Source organism: Hibiscus syriacus, unplaced genomic scaffold (genome assembly GCF_006381635.1).
Source record: "Hibiscus syriacus cultivar Baekdansim isolate YM2019G1 unplaced genomic scaffold, ASM638163v2 tig00111105_pilon, whole genome shotgun sequence".
NCBI classification, from domain to species: domain Eukaryota; kingdom Viridiplantae; phylum Streptophyta; class Magnoliopsida; order Malvales; family Malvaceae; genus Hibiscus; species Hibiscus syriacus.
This window is the reverse complement of record NW_024062987.1, coordinates 554,118-564,436: the sequence shown is the minus strand read 5'-3', so window position 1 is coordinate 564,436 and position 10,319 is coordinate 554,118. Positions and strand designations below refer to the sequence as shown.

The following is a 10,319-nucleotide window of genomic DNA, read 5'->3' as shown; positions in this document are numbered from 1 at the left end:
TATATATTTTTCCTAGAATAAACTTTGTAATCTATAAATAGACTATTTTTATCAATAAAATATCAATTCAATTGAGAAAAACAGATTACTCACAAAATGAGAATCTGGTTCAAACACGTAGTTTCTACTTTCTTCTATATTTGTGATAACATTAAAACTTGATACTTTCTGAATAGCATTAGATTCAGTGTCTTTCGGTTTTCTTTCGATATATTAATATTCTGTTTGTCCTGTACAGATACCTTGAGTTGCTGCAAAGAGGACAATATAATTGATTTATATCAGATGGCAGAAGAATTCTTAATCCGTTGTACTTGGGAATTTAGAATCCTGTGATTTGTGTTACACATGGAATTTGTTTCCTTGTTGGGAAACAAACGACCCATCAGTGAAAAAGGATGAAATAACAAGTTAATGCAGTTTCATTTGCTAGAGTAGCCTGGCAAATTTTGACAAGTGAAATGCTTTAATTTTAATTCATTTATGTCATCTGATGCGATGCAGATATTCATACATCTCAAGAGTCTAATTGAAACTTCTACTATTTTCCATTTTAAAGGTCATGTTATAGTTTTAATTCCTCTATTGCACTTAAATTAAGAATTTAGTCTATATATAATGTTTTATTATAATTCGTGGGTTCTTGGATTTTTTCTCAGGAGACAATGATATTAAAGAGTAGGAGGATCTAATATGTTTAAGATACAAGACTGAATAAAAAAATTTAGTATAATGAACGAACCAAAACCAGAATTTTTCCTATGTAAATTAAATGAACATCATAATCATTACTTACAGAAGTAACAACGATAAGGTCAGTAACGCCATTCTAGTTTATATCTTCTTGTCTTCAAGGACATTGATTTGGATCATTGACACTGTAAATTCATCTTTTTTTCCAGATCAGTTCAGCAACCGTAAGACCACCGCTTGATGACGGTAACCCGGGAGACTGACTTCAGCATCCTCCACTTCTCCATCTTCACCGTAGCCACCTTTGTCGGCCTTTCTCTAACGACCCAGGACAGCATAGCCTTGAGAATCAGCCACCTGCGATGCCGACATTGATGCATCTAAAAGTGCCTCGTCTTTGAGGTTGTCTTCATTAGTTGTTTCCCCTTTTTTGGTCCCTGGTAGCTCAGGGTCTAAAACTTGCCATCAACATGTTGAACAGCAAAGATGTTATGAAGCATTCAGGGATCATATTAGCCTCAGAATTTTGAGGTTTGAGTTCATCTCTCGGGACGGTTATGGGGTGCTTTTTTTTTTGTGCTTTTGATGTTTAATGTGACTAAGATCCAGTTGGAGAGTTCATGCAGCGGCGGCGCTGGTCATTCCGGTTTCTTTGGTTCTCTTGCTTTATATTTCCACTGTTGTTTATGCTTTCTGGCACTGAAATAATTTTTTTTTTGGGGGGGGGGGGGGGGATGGGGGCGCAATAAAGACCATGCGTGTCATTACTCAATGAACCAAAAAACAGCATTCTCAGTTCTCATTACACGTACAATTTCTTTCACTGTCAATAAAAACTTTTACAATGTACCTATTTCAATGGCATAACATACAGTTCTTACACAATGTTGAATGATAACAAGTTCAAAAATTATACAAGATTTTCCAGAAAATAATACCGTATGATACTTTCCAGACCATAAAATTTATATCCAACCAAGCAAAGGCCATGATTGATCTCTGATCTACTATATGCCAGTCACAGAGACTATGAATTGTGGATTGATTCACCTGATCATGGAGCTCACTTCATTCTCCCCCCACACACAAAAAACCATGTTAACTGAATGAATCCAATTAAGGCTATGATCAATGTAACGAATACCGTTTTACTTGAAATGTAAATCGAGGTTGTGCAGGAGAAATTAACTCTCTGAGCCTGATCCTGTAGGACAAAGAAAATTAGATGTTAACAACAATACAAAGCAAATTACAGAAGAAACTAAACTGCATTGCTTTGATATCTTACTTCTGTAATGACGATAGGATGCCACAATATAGAATTTTCCGGTAACGGAATCTCCGAATTATCAACCTCGGGATTCACAACGCTTACATAGGCTTCTTGGCCTAGATACCATGAATCAAGATTCTGAGCACGGAGATTCCAAATGCCTGCATTGTCGAGAGAAACTAAAATTGCTGTCCAGGCTCCAGGAAAGACCTGCAACCAGGTATAATGTTAGAAGTGGTTGTCCATACATGATATTTTGAGCATATATAATTGTTCTGAAATTTGCGTTGAATTTGTGCTTTCTTCTTCCTTAAGCTTTTTGCTGAGCATTTCATTTGAAAGCATTTGAGATCAAGAACACAAGGTAGGGATATACCTGTGTAGTAGAGCGTGCAACGCCATCCCATTTGTTGTATGTGCCTCTGCTATTCTCCGTCCATACCCCGAAATCCATACTACGAAAGAGTAGGAAAGTTTTAGGTGATTGTTTCATGTAAGGGCATTTATCCTCGTTTGAGGGTAGTGGTATATGCAATGGGTGTTTTATTCAATGAATTATGAGGTACTCTTTTTTTCCTTCCAATATTCGTTAACATACTTCTTAGTATGTGAACGAATACGAAGGAGTTTTTAATGAGACCTCCAACTTCTATAAAAAAAAGAAGCCAAAAGCTTACCCTACAACAAAGAATGCATAGCCATCCAGGTGGTAACTTTGAACTTGGTGTCATTGTTCTGAAAGATTATTTCTATAAACCTTTGAAAGTGCCATTAATTAGAGACACGTCGAGTTTGGGTGGTCTGTTCATCGGTTTATTAGGAAAATCAAGCTTGTAGACCCCAGGAATCTTGAACTGCTGAGCAAACTTAAAGGTGTGAAGGTGGTAAGTATGAATACCATTAAGGGTCGTATGCGTTTTCCATCTATAAACTCCGCAGGCCTATTGAGGACTACATACACGTCTGTCACAGTAATCGCCATACTTGAAAGATCCTTGTGGGTTTGGACGTGCAGCACCAGCAGAGACATTCCATCTATAAATACACCAGGAAGACTAAGATAAGTGATTTTTCAACTATATTTTAATCGAGGGTTTCTAAGCATACATTCTTATAGCAGCTATAATAAAATATATAAAATGGGCTAAACCTTATCGATCGCGCTTGATTCATTGAGAAATACGTGTCGTAATCATTAGGAGGATCAGGAAGAGGACCTGTAGCAAGTCCTGAGAGTTAGAGTAGTGCAAGATAGAGACTCCGTTAAGTTTAGCCCAGTCGGACGAGACAAACCGAGGACTGGCTACAATGTAATAATCACGCTAGCATTCTGATCCATGGTAACCAAGAATGAGTACGATTGACCCACATGAATCCATGTTCGAGTAGTTTTGCTGAACTGTGTATGATCCTTCAGTCTCAATGAGAAGTAGGTTATGGTTTTGAATTCTGAATTCAATGGTTGAAATCCCAACATTGTGGACCCTAAAGCGGTACGTTTTCCTGTCTCAGATTAAATATAAACTTATGGCCATAACAATACAAGTTTATTCCTCGAAGCATAATGTTCTAAGAACCTCAACACAGCAACCAAGTATTTATGTACCTGGTTCGACATTTATGATCTGGTAACAATCCCGCCCTTAAGGGCCGGATCATAACGGTATGGACCCAGTCCATTAATTAGGATACCATCAGGAACACCAAGGTCACCTCCTTTCGAAGAAAAGGTAAACAAGATTATGACAGACACCAGATGCTTTGAGAAAAAATTAAAATTTTTGCAAACCTTATGACTCTTAGTATACCAGTCACTAATAAAGTAGTAATATCACCATCAGGCGTCCCAAATGGTAGCGGAATGACATCTCTGTTGTTTATAATGATTCCTCCGTAGCCGCCTGCAGCTTTGGAAGTTCAAGGAAGGAAGTAAAAGAAACTCCCTATCTGATCTTTGACCTGAAACTCGTATGTCCAGTTCCAACCAGCAGGAATAGGACAATTAGTCCCTGAACACCATCTTGCCAAGAGTTTTCCTATGTTGTATACCCATTCCTATAATAAACAAGTATTAAGATTAATATCACCTTTAAGATTAATATCACCTTTTTTGTTTTATTCGGTCCTTAATCGTACATGTTAGCAAAGTGGCTCATCTAGATCATTCTTGACATTGACAACAACATTCCAATTTGTAGTAATGTGAGGATTGGTCCAGGAAACTGCCATCGATCCCTATGACCTGGAGTAATGATATTAATTTATATAAACTACATATATAGGTCATAACTCATGCATGATTCGAAGTACTGAACAGGAGAGATGCCGGCATTATTGACAATAACTACCAAAAACTAAGGCTCCCTATATATAGAGACAGAAGCAGAAAGCGACATGTTAAACTCAAATGTATGACCATGGCAAAATGCATTTGAAAACCAAAGGTCTAGAAACAAAGAGGCAATATACCATCAACCTCCATAAATGGTGAACAAAACATCCTTTGAAGTCATTTCCTTCAGTAGATTGAATTGCTCGGATGTTAAAATAATTCATAGAAGTTCCATACGTGCAGCTAACATTTTGGAATATAAAATAAAATAGAATGAACATGCTAGAGACTTAAAAATGTTTTTTTTTCTTTTTCTGATAGCAATAAGCGTTCCACTAAAGCCACTATGACATTTATTGTTTCATGTCGGTAAACTGTGGTAATTGGTGTCGGAATTAAATTGCCATTAAAGAGCCTTCAACAGAGAAAAATAGAAATCTGCAGACAATTCAACATATACTCACAACATGCATGATTTATCCAAAACTTTACACTCATTAATCTTTATGTTTAAGGCAAACCAAACAAATTCCCACCAAAATTTTAAAGGAAAAAAAAGATCAAATTTTAAACAAGTACAACATTCAACAAGAAAAAAACAAAGGTGCAGGAGAAGATAATGAGGAAAGAACCTGTTGTTTATCACCAAGAGGAAAGTTGAGAGGTAAGAGACAGTCCAATCATAGAAGACGTAAGGGTCACCTGCCAAAGAACCACACACCATACATCCCACCACAAAGAAGAAAGAAACCTGATACCCAGAAACCATTGGATCTCTATCTCCAAAAGAATAGAAAATTACAGCTTTTAGGGTTTTATCTTCTTTGCAGTAACGACAAAGAAAAAAATGGGTTCTTTCTTTTTCCTGGGAGTTAAGGAGCTGAGTTATATAAGGGTTAACCGAGTTTCTGAAGTTTTTGTCGCAAGGGAAAGTGGTACTGGCACTGGCAGGAGGTCATGCTTAGAATTGGAGACAGCTCGGTGGCGCTTGAGGACCCAATTAATTCTTTTTCTGGTTCTGGGTCCCATTCTTTTCTTTTGTCTAATAATTAGACGAGGACCCAATTAATTCTTTTTCTGGTTCTGGGTCCCATTCTTTTCTTTTGTCTATAATTAGACAAGCGACTCACCATGAACAAGTACTACTACCAAGCATAGATAAGGATTATTGGTTCATAATAAAAAAAGATGGAGATTGATCAATGTCTTAACCATTTAGTAATTTCAAGATGTGGGCCATAGGGCAGCAAAAAAAAAGAAAAAAAGTTGGATTCCTAACCGACAGATTAGGGAGCTTTTCCATTGCAGTTTGAACTTTGGGTTCAAATAGTTATGAACACGGCTATTTTGCCCACGTAATGCTTTAAAAAAAATTATTCACATATTGCATTTGATCAATTATTTATTGAAATAATGTGATTTCTACAGTAAGAGGGTTGGTCACCAGGTGCTACGGGCGACCTGTCCAGATCGCCATGTCGTCTGAGCGCTTCATACAGCCTTTGGAGATAGGTCGTCAAGCAATCCAAGGTTGGCCCGTGATTCCCAACCTTTGCTCCCTTGATGTTTGGTAAACCAAAATGGCAACAGCAGCTAAACCAATAATGCAACAACATGAATGCGATGAAGCATGCATGCATGAAAAAAATTTAAACAATTGCTGCAAAAGTCGAAAATTAATTGGTGAATAATTGGTGATATTATTGGTACCAATAATGCTTTAAAAATGTTGGTTATATATTACACGGACACATTTGGCCGAGAAATACCCTTTGGTGTCGCATGGAAGGGATGGCGACTTCCTTTGGTATCACATGGAAGGGATGGCAACCAACCCTGTTACTGTAGCATCATCCCCATTTCACAAAATAATTTTTTCGAATCATTATTTCACGAATTCTTTTTCCCAATACCATTATATAAAACATTTTGCCAACCACAACCGAGGTTAGCCCATGAAGAGCAGCCCAAGTGTGGTTTGGACCTTCTAGAAGCCACAAAGACTTTGGTGACATTTAAATTTGTATAGATAATGCCCACTTGTTTTTGGTAGGTAGGATTCAATCTCGACCGTCGATGTAATTAGATCTTAGTCGTTCATTGAGGGAAACTTTAGCTATAAATAGAGGTCTCCCCTCCTCATTTGTACTCACTCCTTTACTTTGAGAAATCATAAGAACATTCTTCTCTCAAAGCTTTCTTATCTTCCTTCTTGTGCTAGTTCTCTTGTCTAGCTTCCGTCGAGAATCTAAGCATCAGGATGATTCATTTTGCCTACAGTAATGCAAGTTTCTTGTCACTTTCTCTATAGTTCTGAATCTATTAGTATCGTTAATTATTCCTAGTAGCTCAAGTATAGAAGAGTGTGCAACGAGAGGGGTGTTCGATACGTAGGTTGAATTCATTGATCGAATCGAATTATTTAAAATTCATTAGTTGATTTTTTCTTTAATCATAAATTGAATTCCTTTTTTTTAATCAAATCAAACAAAGTTCAACTAATTCAATCGGTTAACAAAATTAATCGAAATTTATAAATAATATATATTATATATTAAATGTTTAATATTTTTGTTTATTTTAAAGTATTCGATCGGTTAATTCAGTTGAAATCGAAGTTTAAACACTTCTAAAACTAAGTAATATATAAAATATATATTAAATATTTAACAATTTTGGTTAATTAATCGATTTTGAATCGAATTAACCGATAATCAAACTCTAAATCAACTGATTATACTTAAATTAACTGACTGGTTAATTAAAAAAATTTAATTCGACAAATTCAATTAAAATTAAGTATGAGCACAACTAACAATGAGATAATTTTTCAAAGTATTATGAAATGCGTGAGATTGAATTAAAATAAATTATTGATGATTTTGAATGATATAAAATTTAGATCAAGAAGGTAATTTTACAAAAACATTTATAAAATATGAAATTTTAATTAAAATAAATAATTGATAACCATAGCAAATTGATTTAGAAGGATGAGGCATCCTATCTTAAGTGAGGGTAGAGAATTGTATCTTGATATTTAAGAATACAACAAACTGAATTAAGAGGATTATCCACTATTTAAATATTTACAATATTCAATCTAAATTTCTAGATCTCATTAGAAATTCATTACAAATCGATTTATATTTAAATTTAAAAAATAGTTATCTTCTTATTCAAAATAAATTATTTAACCTCTATTATATTGTGTCAGCTTACTTTTTCCACGAATGATTGATCCCAATAAATTCCTCAACTGTTTTTTAACAAATTTAATAGTAAAATCTCCTCTTATGAAAATTAATTATAAAAATTTAAAAATATAATTTTTAAAAGGTAACTATACAGTTGGTCACTAATGTTTGGGATAGTGTTGTTTTCTCCACTGATGTTCAAAAGTTAGAAATCAGTCACTAACTTTATCGATTGGTTACAAATTGGTCACTCAACGCTAACAGTTGTTAATATGCGTGATGAAAAACACAGTTGGCGCTTAACTACTGACATGGATGGGTTGACTACGCCACGTTAGAAAAAGGGTAAATGCATAAATGGTCAATAATGTTTGAGTAAGTTTTTGTTTTCCCCACTGAAGTTTCAAAAGTAACAAATTGGTCATTAACGTTATCGATTTGTAACAAAACAGTCACTCGCCATAACGTGGGTGACCGAAACTTGCATGGTCTGTTAAGTGCTAACATGTCAACCTTTTTTCTCTTTTTTCATCACACTTTCTTTCCTTAAGCTCATATTATACTTTTTCTACTATAAATATCTCTTTAAAATCCTCTTCCTTAAACAGTCACTCGCCATTAACGGGTGACCGAAACTTGCATGGTCTGTTAAGTGCTAACATGTCAACCTTTTTTCTCTTTTTTCATCACACCTTTCTTTCCTTAAGCTCATATTATACTTTTCTACTATAAAATATCTCTTTAAAATCACCTTCCTTGGTCGATCAAACCCTTCATTGTAAAATAATTTTGGTTATTTTAAGGGGATAAAGTTATTGAAAACAAATGATATCATTGTAAACAAGCTGAGCAAGAGTTGTTTTACCCATGCCCCCATGCCAAAGATGGAGAGGACGCAAACTCCATGTTTCACCAGTCAACATCAATGGATGAAAGACCATAAACCGTAATCAAAAGCTCAGTTGACTCCGAAATGAATAGTAATCACGATTTTACTCATTAAAATATGACACCATGAATCATTCACCATCAAAACTACTCAAATTTGTTTGCATTCTTACGACAATGAATACCTTCATTTTCTTATTCTTTATTATGGTACACAATAGTCCTGGATTCGTGTTACCCACACAAATTGAACAAAATGACCAGACAATTTGACCTCAAGTTTGTATACTTGGAACAACATGATGGATGAGACTAGTAATTAAACCCTACTTTTTTTATTTTTCAAATAATATTGTCCCCTGTTTATTTGTATTTTTCTTTGACTTTAAGTTTCACCAATAGAGTTGACATTTATTGCTTGGGATGGGATCATGGGAGGTTTATTTTCATAATATTTGCAGTTAATCCCGCTATAGGTTGCACCAATCATAAATTTCAACTCTTCGAATTAATTTGTGTTGTTTATAAATCCTCAAACAACCCATTTGGTTTCTAATCCAACTATTTTTACTTATTAAACTTATGATCATCAGGAGGGGACCCTATTTATGTCGAGCAGCTTGTGAAGGTAACTTGAACGTCTTGGTGAATGTATTTATCTTTATTATCTCTTTCCATTACTTCTATGGTGGGGGGAGCTATGGAGTATGTTGTTAGAGACAGCGAGAAAGACAATTTTTTGCTCAAAACTAAACTCTAATGGAGTTTACGTTCTTTCTATCGCTAGCACGAGGGTATGGATAAAACAATTTTTGTTCAACTTGTTTACAATGATGTCAGGAAAAAGTCTTTTGATCACAAGGCTTAAAGTAACCAAAAACTATTTTCCAATGGAGGGTTTGATCAGCTAAAGAGAGTATTTTATAGAGAAGATTTTTATAGCAGAAAAAGTAAAACACGAGGTTAAAGAAACTGAGAAAATGATGAAGAAAGCGGACAAAAAGGTTCACATGTTAGCACTTAACGGGCCACATAAGTTTTTCGTCACCCACATTAACAGAGATTAACGACGAGTGATTGTTTTGTTACAAATCGATAACGTTAGTGACCAATTTGTTACTTTTGAAACTTCAGTGGTGAAACGAACATTACTCAAATATTAGTGACCATTGTGTAGTTTACCTTTTTTCTAACGTGGCTGTCAACCCATCCATGTCAGCAGTTAACGCGCCAATTGTGTTTTTCGTTACGCCTGTTAACATTGAGTGGCTAGTTTGTAATTAATCGAACGTTAGTGACCGATTTGTAACTTTTGAACCATCAGTGGGAAAATTAAAACATCCGAAACATTAGTGACAACTGTGTAATTTACCCTTTTTTAAAAAAAGAATAAAATATGATAAAAACATAATATTTTTTACAAGAAAATATATTTTTTTAACAATCGCATCTGAATTTATTAATATTAGAAAGAATCAAGATTACAACACATCAAAATATAGAGAAAAAATTAGAGACAATATTTACCAAAATACTCATACAAAAGAAAGAAAAATAAAAACTAATGATACAAAGAAGTGGAGAGCGAACGAAATAATTTGGCGACGAACACCAAAACCCAATAACCTTCATAAAAACTCATTGTTTCTACCGAATGAGACGCTTGAACAAAAGGATAAAGGAGTGGAGAGCGAACCAAATAATTTGACAGTCTGTTTCGCTACACAATCTAATTACATTGGCAAACAACATTTTACCAAAAGAGGGGATCTGACTATACGTGACCACCAACTAACTAATCATAATATAAATGCCGTGATAATTTTTGTACAAGAACCAAAACGACCACAGGGATATGCGAAAAATCGTGAGGATCGTGCAACAAGAGCAGAGAAAACGCGTGCCACAAGAGTAAAGAAAAATCGTTACAAGGACA

General features: G+C 34.9%; 1 pseudogene; it reads right to left on the bottom strand.

Moving 5' to 3' along the window:
• Nucleotides 1-1,977: 1,977 nt before the first annotated feature.
• Nucleotides 1,978-5,327, bottom strand: LOC120153788 (annotated as a pseudogene).
• Between the last annotated feature and the right edge of the window lie 4,992 nt (nucleotides 5,328-10,319).